The following is a 12,279-nucleotide window of genomic DNA, read 5'->3' on the forward strand; positions in this document are numbered from 1 at the left end:
GTACTATTAAGTCTACTCTCTATTATGGAGAACTTCACACTTTCTCTCTATTTCTCAATGAGCCTTGATCTTACAGGTGTTGTGGCAGTTAAGCAGCTTGATATTCAAAGAAGTCAAGTGTGGGAACTGACAAAACATTCAGTCTTTCAATCCTTAATGAAGAGATAATTGCAGGTCATTATGGCAAATGATTACAAAGAGGACAGTTCCTTCCTAGGGCATTGATCAGTCACTTGTTTGGGTGTCCTCTCCACAAACTGTCTCTCAGTGCAGTCTATCCTTTTAGTGATAGATACCTCAGCAAAAAGTGGGCTGACTTGACGTAGTTCCAGAGGTGCATCATTTAACAAATCAGTTAGAATCACAGCTGAAATAAAAGATGCAGTAGCCAAAGAAATCTATTTCTCAAACAAGAATTGGTTTGACGAGGAGCAGTAGGGCCGGGTTGACCTCAACAGACATCAAGAGCATGCAGTGGTTCAGTTCAGTTCATTAAAAAGGAAACCTTGGGCAGGCATGAATTCATTAAAGCTATCGACTGAGAATATAATGGAGTAAGAGAATGGGGATGGAGACATTTCAAGGATTTACAGCTCATTGTAGGGGACATTTCACAATATTGTGACAAGATGCAAATTGGACATACGAGACATACAAAATGAACCTCTAACAGGATGATATGATAAAATTGTTCATGCATAAAAGACAAAACAAAATAAATAAAAACATGCAAATTCTTACGATCAAAGTTCTTCCTAGTTTCACAACCCCTTGGTATGGGCATGAGGAAACAAAGAATACAGCAGTTTCAGAAAATGAAATTCTTACAGACATTCTCCATCAAGTATAATTTTGTACCAATATGTCTTGGATAAGGAAATGACAACACTGGTGATAAACACAATATGTGTGCTTTATCCGACTAGACGTTCCAATTCACAGGTCAAAGAAATGTGACCTTTTTCCAGCATGAAAGGCCCAACTGACACGTTTTGTTTGCCATCTCCTGTGCAGTCATGTCACTGCTTTAACAGTTTCACATTTTCTTTCACAGGGTCTGCTTATATGTTGGATGGCCATTGTCAATTTGATGAAGACTCGGTACTGAGAGTTGCATTGATAATATTGACCTGAACTACAATCATCTGCAACTGTTAGTCTCTCATGACAGACATACCTCATTACAGCTCAGCATTACGGCTGAGAATTCGTCTACACCTGACAAAACATACGAAGAAGAGCAGAAAAAAAAAGAGAGAGAGATTACTTTGCTCTATCTCTGACATTACTCATGTTTTTAGAGTGGAGTGGCAGATGTATATGGAAGGAAAAGGTAAGTACACAGGTCACCTGAGAAGTTTTCTACATTGTTCTGGAGGTCTGGTGCCATGGTTGATAGATCAGGTGTAAACCAAGGAAGGAGAGGAGTTGTGAACTAAAGTGGGAGAGACCATAACTGGGTTTGTTGTCTCCTTCTCAGCATCCCTGTTTGAACTCGATCACAAATGGCTACCTGACCATCAGAGAGGGTTTCTGCAAAGAATAGAGATGATCATCATATGCAGATGCATTGTGCTAATACATTTAAGAGGGTACCATGAATTAATGTCAAACAGAATGCAGAAATCCTTAAAATATACAAATGAGTCTGATAAAGTTGAAATGTGCAAATACATCTGGAAATAAAAAGATTCACCTTGCCCAACCATTTCCAGAGAACTCTACAAGTGGATCATGTCAAAGAATCCACATCCGGTCTCTTTAGTGGACAGAATCAAGCCTTTAACTTTAACCCTGAGCTGTGGCAAGTACAGAACTGAAAAACATTCACCCATGACCGACTGCTATAACTGTACCAATATGGCAGAAGTCCATCAAGCAGTAACAGCAGGGTAGCTTAAAGTCTACAACAAATGGAAATGGGGAAAGAGATCCCTCCTAAAGTCAGAGGTGACGTATGGGTTCATCTTCACTTGTGTGTTGACCTTCTTTCCTGACACATGTTCGGTAAAAGTCCTAAGCAAGGGGAGGAATCACAGGAGAAGGCAACGGAAGAGTTTGCTGGTTCTCCTGTTCCCTTTGTAGAGATTTGTATTCCTTTGCTTCAGGGCCTTTCGTCTAATGCACAGCCAGTCTTGAAAAGAAAAGGACATGAGAATCAAAAACAAAGAATTCAAATGAAAGTTAAGGTAGATGTTACAAAACATATGCTTCAGCAGTTACACATGTTAACTTCTGATGTCTGAAAAATGACCTTTCTCTCTCTTCACACGAATGCACCAAACTTTATATTTTGACGCAGATCAGAAACCTACCGATGATGTATCTCTTTGGTTCCTGTCCTTGAAGTGTTACTGGATATTGCTCAAATAATGGTGGAGATTTTCCCACAGACAGTTTTAAAATGCAATCATGGAACCTGCAAAAAGAAGCACACGTAGAATTAAATAAAAAATAGACAGCATAAAAAAAAAATCAGAATTCTGATGTGCCGCATAATATTCATGTCCATCATTATGGAATTCATTAAACCCTAAACTCAACCCTTAAATGAGTATTCAGTAGTGATTTTGGGTCAGGATACAAAGTGGTACAGGGTGAGTAATCTTGGATAAATGGTGGATTAGAGTCAAACATTGAGACCAGGATTGTCGCTCAGAAGAACGACTGGAATAAGCGAGGACTCTGAGTTGGGGGGTGAAGAGGTAGTATGTCCTGCTTGGGAGATGACGATATGCTGTGGATTACAGCTGCGCTTGTGACTCCGGTAATCTCACCGATGGTTTTGCTAATCCGCGGAGGATTTACATAAGAGCGGCTACTGTTATAGAAGGTGGCAAGAATATCTATAAACACACACAGGTGGGACACATCTGGGTATACAAAGGGTGCGGGGAAATAAGTAGTGCAAGTCACTAATCTAAAAGATGCTGCCTTCTGCTTGTGTAGACTATAAATACAGTATAGTGTTACAATTAACACCTTCATCAGAATTTGAGATACAGAACAAATAAATAAACTTCTACAACCCCCCCAACACATAGTTATTGTTTTCCATCAATATCCATGAATAATTCTCTGACAAAGCAACAACAATGTGAAAACTTCCCAATCACATAATGTTAAAGAGTGAAAAAGTCCTGGATCCGGACGCACAACAAAATGTAATGATATAATGATTTCTTCCTGGGGTCATGTTCCACCACCTCCACCAAGTTTCATGGAAATCATTAGAGTGTTTTTTGCATAATCCTGATAACGAACAAACGCAGACAAAAACATAACCTCCTTGGTGAAGGTAAAACAATACACACCTAAGATTTAACCACCCAGCTAAAGAAAGTTTATTAACAAAACAGACTAAATGGATTATAATTGAACTCTTACCGAACCACACAGTTTAAGGTTTAACTGGAGTTACAGCCTCACCTCTGCCAGTCAAGTTGCAGTTTTTGTCTGTCCTGACTCATACAACAATCAAGAATTTGAAGAAATAAAATAAAATAGCCAAAGAATGTTTTGTGAAGTCACAGTTACTTAAACCTGCCAATCTAATTCAGTGAACATTTGTGGCAAAAATAAGGAATTCCCACAAGACATTGCAGAGGTAATGTGTTCAGGAGAATGGGACAGGCCATATATTGCCTCCGGCCTGCACAGAAGCTGGTGTGCAGCATATGAAAATGTTAAAGACAAATTCTGCCATGCAGGCTTGTGTTACTCAGTGTTCAGTTAATGTGTGAGGAGGCAGCCCTGACCTTGGTGCCTCTACTGCAGTACCTGCCAACACTACCAGATGAATGAGCTCTCAGGTCTGCTATCTCAGTGATTGGGCTGAAGTGTCGCTGGACAAGTCTGCGACAACAGCCAGAGAAGGTGATGAGGGAAGAGAGTGTGTGTGTGTGTGTGTGTGTGTGAGTGTGTGAGAGTGTGTGTTTGTGTCTGTGTGCAATGTGAGAGTCCACGTGAGGTGGAAAATATCTCAAATGACTCCACCTAGAACATTGACGAAGGGGGTGTGTGGGAAAATTGTTGGTGTGAAGTTGTTGCTTCACACTCTCAGGACAGTCCTTCCATATATGATGAAGGCTGCGTGATGTGATGGGACTAACGTCTGTGGGTCCTTCAGCCAAACTAAATTTGTAACAGTAAATAATAGTGAACTGAACAAGATATTGTTTATTTTATGTGATTAATCAGACTTTTCAATACCAGGATCTGTATTGATATCCACAACTACAAAATGAAGAACAAGGGTCAATAATAGACTATGATGCAGGGATTATTTGAATAATTGCTTCATCAATTAATAGAAAGATTAAGCATTTAAATAATTACTCAGGTACAATTTTATTTCCTCGCCTAGACCTTATTAACTTTATAAGGATGATGACAGTGACTCACTCCATATATATATATATATATCTTTGGCTAACTAATCTTTCCATCTATTGTCATGTCTATAATCTAACAGCCTGAAGAAAAGTAACAAAGCGATTTAGGAGTATTTAAATAAATTAAATACATCATCAGCATAAACTAAAATCTACTGCTGAGTAAGTAATTTCTCTAATACTGATGTTCAGCCTGGTAACAGCAGCTAGTGATGCCAGTACAAATAAATCACTAAATAGACAACATACATTGGAAAAATTAATGGTGGAGTCAATTGAATCACTTTACAACTCTCAGTTAAGAATAATTATGAATACAACATTAACCAAAAAACTTGAACCAACAAAACATCTGCATTGACAACTATGTTCACAATTCTCCTGCACGACCAGAGGAATCCACTTTCACCACAGATCTTTCTTTCCTCTCAAGTCTCTTTCCATGTGTTCTTTCTCTTTGTGGGTCACTGTCCTCTCTCGATCCAGATTATCTGCTCATATTAATATGTTTTTTTGCCAAGATTATGTTTGCAGTAAAATGTGATTTCACTGTCATTGAAAAAAGGTTCTGAATAAACTATGTTCTTTATTCTGCCGTCACTTTCCTTGCCTACTCTTTGTGATTTGCCCATCATCATAACTTATGTTCACAATCTATTTTTACTCTATAAAGTGTTTCATAGGTCAATAATGGTTTGATGATGGAGCTTATTTATTACCGTGTACACAATGTACAAAACCTCAGTGAACCACTACATTCCGTAGCCACAATGCAAATATGAGGCCATCGATACTCGCTATTGATCAGTGGAGGTTAGAAACAAGGGCACAGATCGGGTCTTTCTCTCACTCTCACTCAGTGACATGTGTCTGTCTGTCTCAGGCCTATTTCCCTCAGCCTCTTTTACTTTAGGTGAAGTTATTCAATTCACTTCATGTTTAATCAGCACAAAACGGCCACTACAACAGCTGTAATAGCAAACAGTGAAAATATAGAACCAGTGCGCAGACACATCCCCACACTGCAGTGACCTTTTGCTTTTAGTCTATCTGATCAATAGAGCTCTGGTGAAGTGTTGATCTGGTGACATCACTCATATGTTGCGATAACTGCAGCTGATAGTTGCAGCAGCGGAGCAGCAGACAGTAATAGATGCTGCGTCATGAAGGGTGAAATCCAGCGGAATATTTACTGACATTAAAACCAAATATGTCTTAAAATGTTGCCATGAATTTTGTGAAGCACTATTGTAACCTTGTTTAGATAAGTGCTATGCATCTGTTATTATTATTATTATTATTATTATTATAAAAAATAATAAAAATGAATATGAAGGGTTTAATCCAAAAAGGCTAACTTTTCCAGAAAGTGCTGCTTGATGAATGCATAAATATGTTTGACCATAATAACTCTGTAGCATGTTGTATTACTATAAACTGAATATATTTAATTACCATATCCTATAGCCACTGGTTTCAGCTTATGGAAACATCTTCCACAGAAGGCTTCTCTACTGATTTAGTGTTGCTCTTTCTACACTATTGTCAAACACTGTTCTTGTAATGCGATGATCTGTTGCATTTGCCGCTGGCATGTTAATGTCTGAATGATGTTGCTAGTTTGTGTTTTTTACTCCTTATTTATGAGTTTTATTTATATACATTTTCTAGGCTTTGAACTTGTTCCCCCTCCTTGGAATTACCTAAATTGTCTGAATACGAAAAGAAATCAAAATCAAAATTGATGCAGCAGATCGAGACATATTTTCTTTTCTGCTCCACACAAACCTGGTGCCTACATTCCCCACAATGCAATTAAACCAGCGAGTGTTTGGTCAGATATTCAGCTGTGTCACGCTTGTAGCGGCTAATGTAGCCTCACGCTGCGAACCTCAGGCTGTGTAGCGGATAACAACACTTCTTTCTAACCCTACACACTGATTTTTAATTCATCCCAAGTGTTTAGCCATAAGCTTTGACTAATGCTGACTCAAGTGACATCACGTCAGACGATGAATGAGACGTCACACGCCTACATCTGGACCCAGGAAAGGCTTTTTCACACGCTCAGCATTAAAATAAGTCATCCATCAAACTTATATTCGTTTTTTTGACCAAGACCAAGTGACATCTCAAAAAATGTGGATACATTTAAAATGCTTTAGACACAAAGACCATTATTATTAGGTAAAGTCAAAACTGTGTAAGGTCGGAGCTGGTTAATTAGTTAAATATCGTGAGCTCTGAACTGAGCACACATTTGAAACGCACTAATGAACACCACACACACACACGCGCGCACACACACACACACACACACACACACACACACACGCACACACACACACACACACACACACACACACACACACACACACACACACACACACACACACACACACACACAAGTCACTCTTGAGGACATTATACTCGACTTCTACACACGAGAACATCTGATAATAAGTGTGGAGTCATCTTGGCACCGGGCCTTATTCCGTCTAATTGAAGCTTTTCCTGCTGCCGTCCCCCCCTCAGCTGAGCGCGGTGATCAAGGTCAGTGAGTGATAACAACCAAATGTTAATCAGGGGAGATCAGAAGGTGCAGGTTGCAATATGCCGGTTAAAACGCCACACAACACTTTTCTAATCAAGAAAAATCGGAACACTAAAAAGACACACAATCAAGACTGATGAAGTTGCCATCAACAATAATAGATTTACACATTTTCTATACCTATTCTGTAAAAAGACAAGTATACACAAGAACACTACCTGAGCAAATAATGACCCCATCTTAGGAAAGAAAATTTAGGTGTGTGTATAAACACAACTTCTACTTTTACAAGCTAATTCAATCACAAAATGTAGCCATAAAATGACAATGAAGTTAAATCAACACCTCGCTGACATCACTGTTTATTGCTGTTGTATTGGGTTGAACTACAATGTTAACTTACAGGTATGTGGTATACGCCCTGCCACTGCAAGCTCACCAGTTCCCAGACATCTCGATACACCACTGCACCAAAGCCATGATTAGATCACATGCTTTCACCCAACCTTCCCATGCACAACATGCTATTTGCAGATATATGCATCTGACACGTGCACTCAAAACATGCCAGAGTTCCCCCGTCTGGAATGTCTGGTTGTGACGATGCTGTCGATGGAAAGTAAAGTGCAGTGTATGACTCAAATACTCCACAAGTGCATATCAGTGTTTGTTTGTGAAAATATGGGGCTTTAGAAGAGTTTGATGTTGTACACTTGTGTCAATGTGGAAAATGGATAAAATGCTGAATGTTGAAATCAGAGCAGTAAAATGGAATGTTTAAATGACATGAGCCTTTACCAAGCAGGAAGTGTCCTGCAAAATATTGAGTTGTTTTATGGGAAATCAGGATTTTTAGAGGTTGACTCACAATTGGGACTAAATGTAAACTATCTTCGATCTGGAGTGTTTTTTTTTTTACACTGCCATGTAACCAAACATTATGGATGAAGACTGAACTGCTGGCGTATATTTCATCATAATTAGCTCTTTTGAACTATGGCTTCCCTAAAATTGTTAGGCAGACTAAATATATGTACACTCAGCCTACAAATCCAGTCTTTACAAAATGGAGCGATGAGCACCTGCTAAAAGAAAACCAGCTGGGGAACAATCTGCTGACATCTTATTATCCAAACTCTTTACCTCTTCTTGAAAACCCCTGAGCCATATGCCTTACAACTGTATATAAACCTGCTCGATCCACCAGTGCTGACAAAGCTGCATTAAACCTGTATGTGTACGACCTGCTGTACTGTGCATCTAGCAGAGAAATGCTGCGAAATCCCACTTTCAAAATCCCACATGTGCATTGACATGTGCTTCACAGTGGTTTGTCTCATCTCACTGTTTGTGTCAGCTTTCCACAGGCATTACGTCATTTTAAAACCCATTTCAAAATACAGCTGTGTTTTCTATCAGTTCACAACTCCCCAAAACAAAAAAGGATTAAAGTCTAAATCATCAGGACTCACTGAGCTCTCTTACACCATCATATCTGTTCAGGTCTCACTCTGGCATCGCTTCACTACTCAATGTTTTTTCAATTGTTATTTCATCCCACAGTCCTGCACAGAGCAAAGTAGAAATTCAAATTATAATTGTCCACATTGGATTTTACTGTAAAGAAATAAAACAACTTTGATTTCACTAGATTCTGAAACATCCTCACTCTCACATAGGCTGTTACATGAAAATACACACGCTCTGGACAAAGAATATGTAAAAACCAAAGTTTAGAAAAAGTTAACGTGTTGTTATCCCCAGGGCCAAAATCCAGATGTGTAAAACTGCAACATCTTTGGCTCCAGGGGTTAAAAAAAAGTCAGAGTTCACCTGTTTTTCATGCCAAACTACAAAGCTTAAGGTTAAATTCAATCTCCATCATCTCCATCTCAACAATCTGAACTAGGTTATTTGTTTAACCATCATTCATCCTCCACTCACCCTCTGTTGACGTGTTCCTCTCGTTAACTCTCACTTCCTTCTTACAAACAGAATTTAACGAATCATTAATTCACTTTGAGAGACTGATTAGAAACTGTGCGCGAGCTGTCCCGTGCAGGCGCAGCTGTCAACTGTGCGCCAGCCCTCGAGCGCTGGATGAGCGCGCTCACGTCGCCTGTGACATGTGCCCTCTGCTGGGAGCCGAGCACGCGCCTCTCCGGACCGCCAGTGACCTTGTCATTTCTCACAGAGATTCATCCGAGTTTAATCACAGTTTATAGGACAAATAGCGACGTGATTACTCGATTAATCTATTTCTTAAAAACTACTGACTATATATTTTTTTATAAAATACTTCAAAAGTGTCAACGAATTACTTTTTATTGTATTTTTATTCATCATAAATTGAATTGAAAGGCTCAACGTTTTCGATGACATCAAATCAATATCAAATCAAAAACTATAGTGCAGAGAAATGGAAAGTCATACACACAAAACATTTACAAATGTCCAAAGAAAATGTAGCAGGAATGAAACTACAGCACAAATCTTCATTTAGCACATCAATGACACTTCTAATCAGATCTCGTATAAGGACCTGCTTGTCATTAATGAACAACTTCTCCCACAGATCTTACTTTTAGGAAGAGGTAAAGATGCTAAAAGGTATAATAATTGTAGTCTCTAGTTTAATAATTATCGTTGCATAAATGTGTCTATATATACATATTCTGGGCTAATTAGAGATATCTTCACCTGTTAACCTATAATATTGAAATTAAAGTCATATATGTTTGTTATAAAATCATTCTGAAAAATGAGATTATATTGGTATTGATCAACACTCAAATTATCTAGTGAATTTAGTGCATCTTTCTCTCTCTCTCTCTCTGTGTGTGTGTGTGTGTGTGTGTGTGTGTGTGTGTGTGTGTGTGTGTGTGTGTGTGTGTGTGTGTGTGTGTGTGTGTGTGTGTGTGTGTGTGTGTGTGTGTGTGTGTGTGTGTGTGTGTGTGTGTAAGAGCGGGAGAGAAGAAGAGAGAAAGCGACAGTGTGTGTTTACTCATACTTAATCTGATTTAATCTCAGTCAAGGCGCCCAAGAAATGACCTATGATGTCATGAGCTCATTCTATGGGAATAAGGATCAGATTGAGGACAGAGGACAAACGGTGAAGACGGGACACAATGCAGCAGCCACAACAATCAGCTGCATCCAACAACACGAGCATGTAAACACTCCATCAACACACCATCTATTGAATGCATCACTACGACAACATGTAGACTGTGATCTCAGTCTGATGGTGCACAAAATATTTTGACATGACAATAAACCTGATCAATGTCATATAGATGACACGTACAGCTGGGCAACCTGTGCATAAGTGTTTGTGTTAAAACCCTAATTGTAATTGACCAGTGGAAAACTCTGAGGGAGGGGAGGGGCGGCAGAGAGACACAGACAGACAGACAGACAGAGAGAGAGAGAGAGAGAGAGAGAGAGAGAGAGAGAGAGAGAGAGAGAGAGAGAGAGAGAGAGAGATGATCAGAAGGGATCATGTCTGTCTCTGTGAATAATCCGAAAGAAATGGAGGTTTAAAAAGAACCAGGAGAATGTTATTAAAGAAGATCACATTTAGGAAAAGTGAAGAGGAGAAAAGAAACAGCATTGATCACTCTATGGTCACTTCTGTTAAAGATGTGAGACAAACTGTTTCTGCTCTCCTGGGTGGTTTTTTTTTGTCCACTGTGCATTAGGGTTTAATGCACTGACCACAAACTGCAACGTCCACTGGTTTAAACACAGCCGGGGACCTGCATGTTCTCACAAACACACAGTGTGCAGCCATTTCACTTCACTCTACAAAACCACTCACATAACGCAACATGCAGGAATTCAGAATTGGTTGAAACACTGTACATAAACACATTATATCGCTTTAAAGCTACATTAGCGCTGAAGTTACCATCTCCTTCTATCCATCTCACTCCCTCAGCTCATTTTTACAATCACTTCTCCTCTGAAGTGCTTTAAAAATATAATAACCTGTGTTTACCGCGACTGGGCCTCATGTAAATAACGTCCGACTTGCTTGTGCTAAACAGCTGCAGCTGTTGTGGAGTTGAACAAACCAGGAGAGTTATGTGCATCTGGGACAGAACTTTCCTTTTTTACTTGTTTGACTGGTAATGATGCAGAAAACCAGCAGCAGCGCTGATTTCTATAGCAGCTCAACGCCGAGCCAACGTTTCCACTGTTCATATTTTTCATGCAGTGGTATTTATGATGAATCATTTCATGTGCAGCAGTCATTTGGAAACGGTGCTTAATTGACTTCAGTTACAATAAATTAGAAGGAACATCTGCAGCAGGGAGGTAGCGTGAGAGGGGGGGGGGGGGTCATCATTTTTCCAGGTTCAAGCCCTCGTGTTGGCGTCCAGTCAAATACTCTCATTGATGCACAGTGTAATTGTGTATATGTGTATATATGCAATACTGATTCCCAGCCACCAGTGGGCAGGTCGGAACAATTTTTGCAGCCTATAGTGACCCTGTAGTAAAAAATCTGTGCTTCAAATTAGGACTTGAAAGTGAAGTGAAGTGGTGGTTAGCTGCAGTGACCAGAGGCTATACACCTGGTTACCTAATGACAAACCAGGATTTAATGTGAGCAGCTGTGCCGACACTAAAGGAGCCAAGCTTCACACCTTCAGGTGTTTTATGACTCGAGAGATGCTGAACACAAGAGCAACAGTATATCTACTCACACATTTGGTTTTATCAAAGTATAGGTTTAAGTTCTCATTAGTATCAATGAGAGAAATTTGTATAAAGCAAAAGTGTGATTTTAGTCCCTTTACACTCTAACTCATCACTTAGTTTTAGCTTTTAAAGTAAAGTAATTGAAAGGGCAACACTAGACATCTTGCTGGTGAAGAGTTCACCTCCCTGCTGGCCGGGGTAGATGCTGCTGCTGGGATAACTTGGCATGTGGGCCTGTGAGAGGCTGATCTGATTTCTGCAGACGGGGCGTCAATCTGCGGGCGCAGTGTCGTATAACGGATTCCAGATTGTGTCATGGTCACAGAGGGTCCAAATCTAATGCTCTGTGAATTCAGGGGTAAACGCATATTGGTTCAATGTGTTGAGTCTGCAATTTGGGGGCCAACGCAGAAGAAAGTTCCTCGACACACAGACAAGGCGCCAGTAAAAACTTTATATCAAGCACAGGGAAACAGATCTGCAGCTGAAGCAGGTCATGGGTACATGGACATTAGATCACGTAGGTATTTTTTCAGGCTGCAGATATCGATTCATTTACTGACCAATTGTTTGATCTGCAGAATGTCATGAAACTGCAAAACTCCCATTTCCATAAGTGAGTCT

Source organism: Hippoglossus hippoglossus, chromosome 16 (genome assembly GCF_009819705.1).
Source record: "Hippoglossus hippoglossus isolate fHipHip1 chromosome 16, fHipHip1.pri, whole genome shotgun sequence".
Lineage (NCBI taxonomy): Eukaryota > Metazoa > Chordata > Actinopteri > Pleuronectiformes > Pleuronectidae > Hippoglossus > Hippoglossus hippoglossus.